The 11245-nt window shown below is 39.8% G+C and overlaps 1 long non-coding RNA gene across 1 annotated transcript in view; it reads right to left on the bottom strand.

Annotated features, from left to right (window-relative positions):
- LOC112944996 overlaps window positions 1-10971 on the bottom strand; it is a 17492-nt gene extending 6521 nt beyond the window's left edge. The window contains exon 1 of the long non-coding RNA XR_003248905.1: window positions 10724-10971. This is a non-coding gene — a long non-coding RNA (uncharacterized LOC112944996). The remainder of the gene's footprint in view (window positions 1-10723) is intronic.
- Window positions 10972-11245: the final 274 nt, after the last annotated feature.

The raw sequence follows: 11245 nt of genomic DNA, 5'->3' as shown, positions 1-11245 counted from the left end.
CACCACCTCGCCTTCCCAGCCTGTCCTTCCTAAAGAGCACATAGCCCTCCATGACAGCGCTCCAGTCGTTAGAGCTATCCCACCACGTTTCTGTGATTCCTATGAGATCRTGGTGCTGGGACCGCACACAGATCTCCAGTTCGTCCTGCTTATTCCCCATGCTTCGTGCATTGGTGTATAAGCATTTCAGGCRGGTAATCGAGGCTGAACTTTTCCCAGGAGGCATGAGAGAGGATCCTCTATAATCGTGCCCTAGCCGTACTTCCCCACCACTGTAGGCCTGTTGGATATCCATTGGCTTAGGTTTTACAGGATTGATTCCCCAGTCCATATGACACTCCCCCTCCCCCTTCCTGCTTAGTTTAAAGCTCTCCTAACGAGATTGGCCAGCCTTTTGGCAAATATAAACTACTTACTGAGAAGAAGCAAAGTAAGATCATAAAAAGCTTTAAAAAATCAATTTATTTTTAGATTTCAAACCACAGAATATCTACCTGGTGGTTACAGTGCATTGAGTTGCACCATGATTTCAATTCAAGAGATGTCACAGGCAGTCCAGTGTTTCTTCACATAAACAAGTATAAAGGGTCATCTTAAGATTTTCAAGGCAACTAATTCTTCATTTCATTTTGCATTTCCCTTATCATTCACAGCAGTGAGCCTGCTGGTCTCTCTGTTTCATTGGGGTCATTCTATTAGTTTTTAGTTTCCAGAAACCTGTTGTTAAATAAGTTTAAAAAATCAAATAATAATTAAAAAAAACCCTTACATTGATTTACTTAAAAAAAATACACTAGAAATGATAGACAAAAGCTAAGCGATCTTTGTGTAACTTTTTTTTTCCAATTCATTTTTGGACATTAAATGTATTCAGTAGACTGATTTCACACTGCAGCACTGTCAGGAGGTAAATAATGGCAACAGAGTCCCATTAAAAATCTTTCAGAGGTTTTGTTCACATTCTCTACCTTTGACATGCCAATTCATTGTAAGTAACTACACCTTGCAACACAAGCAGCCTAGAATAATTAGTGCAAGGCGGTTATTTATCAATCAGCTAGAGAATCCTGAGAACTGCAGAGCATGAGGGAGGCAGCCCTTGCATTCCACATGCTTTGGAGCCTGGAAATCCATTGGACCCACAAGGGCTTTGTGTCCAGAAGAATAAGTTTAATATAATTTCTGCCAGAAATGAACATCCTTGTTCCTACAAAACAGTTACAGGTGTGGATAACCGCTTCCATATATGTTAGGAGAATACAAGGAACATAACCAGGTGCTCGACAAAAATTTATATCCTGACTTTCTTCATTTAAAGCATCCCAAGCAACGCTTGGTTTTCTCTTTACACTATCACAGGTTTCCCACAGTTCATGATCAGGTATTGGATTTCCCTTGCCTGTAGAACTAAAAACCTGGAATTCATTTTTACGGCCTGTGTAGGTATTTTGTACCTCTTAACGTCTTCTTTGGTAACATCTGGGTGCATTCTTCGTTATTGTTCACATTATATTTTCTTTTTCTTTCTTTTTTCTTTTTCTTAGCTTTTGTCTCCTTCCTGTTTCCACCCCCCCAAAATGCCCCAACCCCCCCAAAAAATCCCTCAGTAGCTAGAATATCATTCTTGATTTTTTGACTTCCCACTGCTCTTCCTCTCCTTTAAGCTCTATTTTTCTTTAGGTTTCCTTTCACCACTGCAGGTATTGGCTGCACTACCACTTATGCTTCCCAGTCCCATTTCTCAAGGATTCAGACAGGGCTCTTTTCCATCAATAGCAGCGACATGATGCAAAGCCTTCCCACTGTGGGAAGCACAATTATCTTTCCTTCATTGATCCTCTTTTGGCAGCACAGTAAAGCCTGAAGTTTTCAACAGTAAAAACATAAAGTCTTAGCACTCCAATCTTGTAGGAATAACTCCTGTTCATAAGAGAACTGCAAGAAGAATTTTAATTTGTAATTAAAGCAGAACAAAAGAAAAAGTGCATAAGAACAGAACTATCAAGGCACCGTAACTAACAAATAATCTCATCATCTTCACTCCTCTAACTCACTTACTCATCCTCTTCCCAGCATGTATTCATTACATGGTACCTGTGCTTGATTTGGATAATGCTGTATCAGCATGTTTCTACTGTAAAGGAATGAGCACTTCTTGCCATAAACAATAATGATTAATTTTCAGTGGATTACTCATTTGTTTAAAAACTACCCCTCACATGGAGAAATTAAAATAAATAAATAAAATTACGTTCTCGGCCTTGAAGTGAGATGGGTAAGGGCTGAGGCTGCGAGGAGCGGTGCTGGGTGCTGCGGGGTCCCAGCAGGCGGGATCCTGTTCCCGGCGCGCTGCTGCCTCGCCAGCGCCCCGGCTCGACGCGCCGGCCTCCCGCGCCCGCCGGCACAACCGTGTGCGCAGTCACTCCCTAACCCAGTTCTGTCAAAATGATCTCGTTAACTTAAACTCTTTTAATAGTAAGGTGTTTTTTAAACCAAATCATTTTGACAGAGCTGGGCTAGGCCGTTGCTCATGTTATTCTTCCATCAACAACAAATTTAATTTAAGAGGTTCTTGCTCCCACCCTCAGCACACCAGCTGCATGTTTCCACTCATCCTTCTTTCCTATTGTCTTTCTTCACTGCCATTTGCTATCCCCTAAGCTACTTGTGAGGCACCGCTGTGTACCAGACCAGTGAAAAGTAGTAACTAAAATTACAATACAAAAGTTTCAAGAAGTCTTTTTCTCTATTTTTCTTAGCAAAATTCATTTCACTTATCCAGCAGACACCACAGCCACACAGGCAGTTGCAACAGCACACCTAAAGAGCCTATAGACTACATGGCAGCGACAAAAAGTTTTGAAAACAGCTGTGCTGGTGGAGAACATGTGAAGCTTGGCGCTCTGCTTCAGAGAGCAGCCACAGAAACACTTGAGTCAGTGGAAACTTAACTCATGGAAAAGAGGGAGCAACTTGGGACAGAAAAGCTGCTCGATACAACTGGGGCAGCGGTGCTCGTTGCTGGTGGGGGGCTCGGGGGACGGAAGCCTCTCCCGGCGGCTCAGCAGCAGCCGAGCTGCAGCCCGCTACGTTTTCCTGAGCGTGTTCTCAGGCACAAGGAGAATTTAATGATCCTGGCGGCGAGCAGCGCACACCGCGGCTCAGTGCAAAGGGCTTGGGAATGGCAGTGGGCCAGCACGCCGGCTTCTGGGCCAGGCACCTGCTAGTCACAGCCTCAAATCACAATTATACTTTGTAGCTGCTCTAAATTCCACCAGCTAAGGGTGATTTTAAGGGATTGTCTTGTCACCTGGAGTTACCGTAACACAGAAAAGCATCATCCACACGGCCTTTCCTTTGGCTAAGCACCTAAAACTTCACAGGAAGGAAAACAAGATCGGAAATGTTACGCTACCTCTCCGCCATTGCAGCAGGCTGACATATACTTGAGGGGTACTTGGTGCTGTCAGGGATATGCACAGGAAAATCCTGTCAGTAGCAGTGGGAAACAATTGCCCAAGTTTATTGCTATATATTGTGTATGGCCATTTGCTTATGATTGCTTGGAGAATCAAAGGCACTTATCTAAAGAATACTTGTTTCAGCAGTAATGGCAACAGATGCTGCCTCCTTTTATTTTTTATTTTTCCGTTTTAGGCTTTCTTCCTATAAGCAATTCAACAACTAAAGACATGGCACCTTAATTTTTAAGCTTAGTCATGCATTGCAGCTCTTTAGAGTTAGACATCTGAACAATTCTTTACATTATTAAGTGCATTCTTGAGCTCATGTAAAATGCGGAGGGGTTTTCTTAAGCACAGTGTTCATCAGCCCTTGCATCTGACCCACGGTCAGCTGGAATTCACACGTTTTCCCCCAGGTAATACAGACATACAGACATGCAGCTACACCCATACACGTACAGAACTGCAATGGTTTCTCCGGTATATAGATCTTTACTATTAAAATAATTCAGCCATCCCTAAGATTATTATTATTATTAACAAAAGGAGGTTACTCCAATTTTGGGGGTATGTTTTAGACAGAGAAGTGAAGGGAGGGTTGCAAAAGCTTTTTTATTTTTTTTTCAGGCAGGAATTCCTCTTCATCAGTTCCCTTACTCTTCTTCCTGACCTACAAAATACTATGGCTTGTATGTAGAGACGAGGCTACTACAAAAACAGATCACTTCACAACTTGATTAATGCTTTCAAATAAAGAGAAAACTGTGTGAGTATCACATTTATTAACAACAACTTTGATGAAATAATAATAATATTGTAACAAGTTGTCCACTATTCTTTATTTGATTGCTTAATATGATACTCTTTCTGCAATGTCTACTTTATAAGACTGTCTAAAACTTGTTCACACTTTTCTGTCAAACATTTCCTTTTAGGAAATCCTATGTTGTTTTATTTTAATAAGAGAGTATCATAGCCTTGTGATGTTATGGTTATTAACTAATTTATATTTGTTTAAATGTGTATATGATTTGTATGTGTATATATCATTTAATATTGCAATAATTGGGGATATTTTTATTACATTTTGATAGTAAAGTCAACATGAGCAAACTTTAAAGTTGCCAGGACTCCGATACTCGGTATCGCTGGTTATATAAAGGTATCACTCTTTGCAGAAGTGCTCATTACTTCACAGGACCAGAATTTGTTAAAACAAATATCCTTAAAACCAATTGTGCTGTTTCTAGTACTTCCAGATAGTTTGCATTGAAGTAGTATGACTTGTTTGGTTGCATTTTCTGAAACGAGCATTTATAATATTTAGTTTTTATATGACAGCTGATGTGAAAAAAATAGGTATTAGAAGAATTATAGATCTAATGTAAAGCAAAAGATACCTATAATCTGCTCTTTCAAACAGATGCACTTAAGAAAAAAAAGAAAAAGTCTTTTTTAGGGGTGCATGGAGTCTGATACCTCATTGATTTGTGCCAGAATGTCAGTTCACACTGTCTTGCTGAGGAGCTTGTGATTCGCGGTCAAAATGGAGAGAGAAAAAAGTCAAAATCCGTTTAAACAACCAAGTGGCCCAAAGACTTATATATGACAAAAAAAAAAAAAAAAAAAAAAAAAAAAAAAAAAAAAAAAGCAGACAAATCTGCATTGTTTTCATTATATGGTAAGAGGAAGAAACAGAACTGAAGTAATTTTTATTCTCTACAGTCCACTGATTAAAGCGATTTTCCTTTGACTAAAATAGAACTGCATTACCTGCAGATTTAATAGCTTCAGCTCATGCCAATCTCATCTCTCAAACCAATGCTCATTTTTATGAGGGTGTATTACATAATTTGAAGACCTATATCACTTTTAAAGGAGAGAGAAAAAGCAAGTTGTGCACAACATGAAGAGAGCTCATAAAAAGGCAAACAGATTGGCCTGTGACTGAGAATTAGGTGTTAACCATGCTCTGCCTAGGGCATCGTTTATCATGAGAGTTTCAGCAGCTGGGATGTGCTTATCCTGTACTTGCTGAAAAATGTTTAAATATTAATGGAGGACATAAATATCTTGCTTTCTGGGCTTCTTCCTCTCTCTCTCTCTCTTTTTTTTTTCGGATATACAGATCTTCCTTTCTATTTATTTATTTATTTTAAAGATTCCTTTACATAATTAAGCCAAATACAGCAAGGAAAAGCCCACAAAAGTTCTGACATGCAATTTAATTAAACTAAAAATATAAAGCCATGACTGATCTTAATTTAGTGAAACTGTATAAATTTTCCAGCCATAAATGTGCATGACGATAAAAACATCTTACAAAGGAAAGAAGTGTGAACATAACTGAACTTTTCTAACTTCATACACTACTGCTGCAGTAAGTCTATTCAAGTTTTTGATGAAACATATGAAAATGGAAAAGAAGATTTCTAATTTTGCATCACTAAGCAGTTTTGCCATTAAATTGAACGAGTTGTCTGTAAAGAACTGGGGTCCTGCAACGTGTCCTGAAACTTACTACTTTTGCAAGTGCTTTTTTCATCTGATTTTTGGAAAAGCACAAAAACCAAATCCCACAGACTACAGTATACAATTCAATCTAAATTTCAATGACATGAAATATTAGGATCTGATTATGTTATTTTAAAGGCAAGAATGGCTGATATATTCAGCCCATAAGAGAGATCCCTGTACACAATATTGCTCATTTGCAAAACCCAACTACTGAAGAGCACTGCCTCTGAAATCATACATGCATAGCATGTGTGTGTATATGCATAGATAGGGTTTTGATATTATATTGATTTTTATAAGATTAAATTAAATCAGTGACTGCAAAGGAAATGGTCTTAAATGACTATCAGTGTTCCTTAAATTCGGTTAATATTGATTCCTATGAGTAAGGTATTTGGAATGAACATACATCAAACTAGAAAGATGAAGCTGTGAACTAACGATGGCCATGAGTTACGGCCCTCACAATAGTTCAAGCTCCCACAGCCGGTTAAAAATACCTGTGCAAGACACACTGAAAAACAGCTTTCTTAGCTTGCCTGTGATTTAGGCAACATGAGGCAGACGCTTCCCAAGGAAGGTTTTGCATATTCTGGTCTAAGCCAAGGTGCTCGCTGATCATCCTCAATTCCACAAGACATATGCTCAAAGCCTTGATGAATCACTGCTGTGTTAGCACTGCAGCTGATGGATAAAGGTTACTCTCATGACTAAGGCAAGTAGGACTCAGGCTCTTGCCTAGTGTCAGATGCTTTAAATCCTATCTACTAGTACTAAATCGGTTCAGAAGTCATCTTTCCATCTCCGCTTACATATACCACAGCAGCTACTACCAGTCCCCGATATGTTTTGGGAACAAAATTGTATTAATAGTTGAAATGCCACTGTGTTGATGCTATTTGTTTGGTTGGCAAAATGAAAAATGCGCTGGACAGATTCCAGAACAAAAGGCACACGGGGTCTATCTGAGGGAAAATAAATAAATATTTGAAATCTCTGACTGAAATGTATTTTATTTTGTTCTATTTCTATCTACTGTTCAAATAGTTGTGTTCAGAAAGCTATGAAGTGAACCACCTTTTCTATGGCAACAGCACTAAGAAAAATGTTGAGTTTCTATTATCTAATTTAATTCTATTGATGTGATCTTATGGTAGCAACGATGCTTAAAATGTTCCAAGCTCAAAATGCTTTAGCATTTCCCTCCCACTGGTAGAATTTGGTTTCTATAATTTTAAAGTCAGGGTTCAAGGATTCTTTCATAAATTTCAGGAATAAAGATGCAAGCCAGGTCTATCCTATAAACACACAATTCTCATCATTAATAGCGTATCCAAAAGGCCAGACTCTAATGATGTTTCCTAATGTTTCCATTAGGAAAACAGATCACATAAGGAATATTGCTGATGAATACGAAATCTTAATGATTGTCAGATATGCTGTACAAAGCTACCTGTTTATATTACATAGCCATCAGCAGTTGCTTTCAGTTACAGAGTAATCATAATCATCACTTAGAGATCTGCAGCATCAAGAGCTTACAGTGTGCATTTACCTCTAGTATTTCTTCACAGAAATATAGAGGCTAGTGTGTTTTTTCCTTCAAAAGTCCTCAATTTTTGGAAATGAAATCATTTCTTTGTATCAAGGGTCAAGTAGGCAGGATCCAGGCCCCTATTTCCAATAACTGGCTGAAAAAAGTCCCCGCTAACCTTTGTAGGCCACTTAGGTCTTGGAGAAACAATGTTTTAAAAGATAAATCTGCAAATGTACAATTAAAAAATAAAACAAAAATCAATTAGAAAATACTTCCAAGAGTAATAGAGCTAAAAAACTACATCTCTGTCCTTGTAGGCATTCCACATAGTGGAGACTGGAGTTTAAATACATTTTATTTGGTCTAAGAAGATTGCTCCTTATACTAACAGGGATACTGATAAAATATGCAGAAGTAAATGAATCAATTTAGTAAAGGTGTAATATCATAGGAAATATTTCAGACATTACATATATCAATCTAAATCAATTTAAAACTGACTGTGGGATGACTGCCCCATTTACAACTCTGATTTGGGCTTCAGTAGCAGAAGTTGATGGAAATTAGTATATTTTAAAAGTACCAACTGACTGTGCAAGAAGGACCCCATCTCAGAAATGAAAAGCTTTTTTTGAAGAAGAAACATAGCAAAAAAGTAGAAGTCTTGTATAAGAATTCTTCTTATTAAACCAAGCTGTATTTATTAAACAAACACATATACTTTTATAGATCATTTAATGATGTAAAAAAATGTCTAGTTACTTTCTTGGCTAGCAGCCTATTCAGTTAACAAATTGTTCATCTGCGTATCTTAAGAAATTACTTTCAGGAAATATTTCGACCTCCAAGGACACTGAAGGCCTTTGGCTTGAAATAGTCACATGAACTGAAGTTCTTGAAAGCCAAGATACTGTAACTTCTCCAGCAAGGGAGAGGTAATAAATAGCAGCCCTGGGAAGACAGCAGAAGCTGGTGCTCATCCTGCACTCAGCAAGGCAGAACAATAAAGCTGAAAGGATGAAAATCTTAGACTAGAATATTACATAATAATCAGTTCCCTTCCTAGAGTTTTTCTGTTGCAAATGCTCATACAATTAGGCCAGGAAGTGATACTACAGAGAGCTTTTGTTTTTTGATGCTATTACATCTTGGGAGTGTAAGTTTGATGAATTTCGCAGGTACGCAAAATACTAACGGCTTTTAGCCGCTTAATCATTTTTTTAAGACAGATAAAACATACACTGGGTATTTTTTCAGTCTTCTGAATGTATTTTTTATTTATGTACTGTGAATTCAACCCTGAAATATCTTTGTTCAAAACAGTCTGGGATTGAATGTAGAGAATAATATCAGTTACACAGAAGTATTACATATTTCTCTTTATCCTTATTGCAAAGAAACTCCTCAAGAACTTACAAAAGAGGATGAGTGAAGTTAAGAGGATTCTGTATTTATAGCTGTGGTAGTTATCAGCTATATTCTTTAATTGAAACTGAAGTGAGCAGCTGCTAGCATCCCTTCTATTAAACATTAATGTGGTAGATTTGAAACAATAAACAGTTAATGTTATTTGATTTCTTACAATCAGCAGCCCCAAAAAAACATCTGGCTGTGATGGTCGCAGAGTCAAATGGCTAGCTGCTTACGTGCTCATCAAGTTGGCTGTTTAAAAGTGTCAGTCTTTATGAAAGTGGCACAAGTATTTATTCCCACATTCAGAAAAAGGGAAGACAGAGCTGCTTGTGTGAAAGACAGTGTGTTTGTTTGTGAAAGAGAGGAAGAGGGAGGGAGAAGTGAGGATATGGAGTTTGATACCTGTTGGCAACAGGGACAGGTTTGTATAATATTGTGATGTGCCAGTTTGGACGGATTCCATCCTATTTAGTCGGGTACTGAACGCACACTGTTTAAACTGAGAGAGATTCATGACATGACTGAGCAGCGAGGAACCACAGAGGAATTCCTGTGTATGTTAAGTGGTGTCACCTTCATGGCGGTAGGCAGTGCCTAAATAAGGATTTGAGTTAATCTCTTCTGTAATAGCCACAGAGAAACTGCCATCGCTCTTGTGCTCCGAGGCTGTGCAGGGCTGCACACCGATCCAGCGCCTCCCCAGGCACGCACAGGATCCCTACGGGTCTCATGCTGTCTAGCAGGGATGCTGTCTGGCAGCTAGGGTCTCCGGCTGGGATGCTGCTACCCAGCAGATACCAGCACCAAGCAGGGCGTAAGGACACGCTGTGCCTCTAGCCTCCCTGCATCAGACGGGGAGCGTTTTGTGGGGCGGCTTTAGGGGTCGACACACTCCTGCATTTCTCATTTAGGAGCCTCGGTAACCATGCAAGTCACAAGCAATTGGAGGTCTCTCCTTCTTGGAAGTTTCAGCTGGCTGCGTTATCTATTTAGTCAGCCACAGAAAGGGATGGAAGACAACTTGTGGGACAGGGAGGACTCCTGGCTACTCACAGACTAAGATTCATTCTGATCTTGGTTCTAAGAGCAGTATTTCCAGGATACTTTCCTTTCTGAAAGTAGGAAAGAAGGCTCTTGTAGCATCTCCATGAATTTATTTATTTATTTATTTATTTGGAGGCGCAAAGCTTTTGGGGGGGGGGGGAGAATGGTGATGATGGATTGGGGGGGGGGGATTCACTCCCCTCGTGGCTCTTCCAGCCTCCTCCTCTTCCCTCATCTACATATCTGGCTGGTGGGTGATTTTTATTCTCAGCACGAAAACTGCAATCCATTTCAATGCATGAATGCAGCCCTGCATCTATTCAACACAGTGAAATAGCCCAGAGATTTATTGTACTAAATAGGAAAACAAGGAGAAGAAACAGATTCTCCAGCCTCAGAAGCAGCCCTCTGTGATTAAAAGTCCTTCTAATCCTTTAAAAGAAAAGGAAAGAGAAGGAGAAAAAAAATAAAAAAGGTGTGTGTGGAGGAAGCCACACAGCCAAAACCATCCCTCCTCCCAAGGAAAAAAAAAATGCTAACTACTATCCCATGACATTTTCATTATCAGAAATTTCAGAAGATCTGACTTAATGAGCCACTACAGCTCAGTCTAATATCCTCTCTATTAATAAGGCAGCCACTCACACAGTGCACCCTGCAGAAAGCAGACACTAAGTCATAAAGAAGCCTTCAGAGAGAAAGCCTCTGACAGCGAGACGTAAATAATATTAATAAAATGAATACTCACTCTTTCCAGGACCAAGGAAACAGCCTGCTAACAGCCTCTTCACGAATGGATTAAGAGGGTGAGGTAAAAAGAAATAAAATATTAGCCAGTCCCTGTGAATAGACAGGATTCTCCAGATTTTCTTTTCATGCTTTTTGAGGTTGCTGATGCTAGAGGAGATGCCGGTTATTTAGCGTCTCGGGTTTCTGCGCCTGCATGCTAAAGTGCAGTTATTAATTTCTCCCTTTGCACATATCGCGGGCAGCAGCACGTCTCCAGGAAAGCGGGGATATTCCAAATAAATCCACTAATTCCGGCTCCGAGCGCTCCAACGTGCCTGCCTGCCAAATGTAACTGTGAAGTGATGTGGAAAAGTGAGCCGGGAGCCTCCCCTGACAGCTCTTATTGGGCTGATCTCGGAGGCAGGTCTAGCGCTTGGAAATTCATGTAAGCAGTTTTGGGTGCCCCCCCGCGCCTGCCCGCCCTCCCCGCCCGCTCCGGCTCCCGCTCCCGCCGGGAGAGCGCACAACTTTTCCGCTCGTG

This window comes from Nothoprocta perdicaria, unplaced genomic scaffold, assembly GCF_003342845.1.
Source record: "Nothoprocta perdicaria isolate Ctin4 unplaced genomic scaffold, notPer1 scaffold_18, whole genome shotgun sequence".
Classification (NCBI taxonomy): Eukaryota; Metazoa; Chordata; class Aves; order Tinamiformes; family Tinamidae; genus Nothoprocta; species Nothoprocta perdicaria.
Note: the sequence above shows the minus strand (reverse complement) of the source record. Positions and strands in the feature narration are given on the sequence as shown.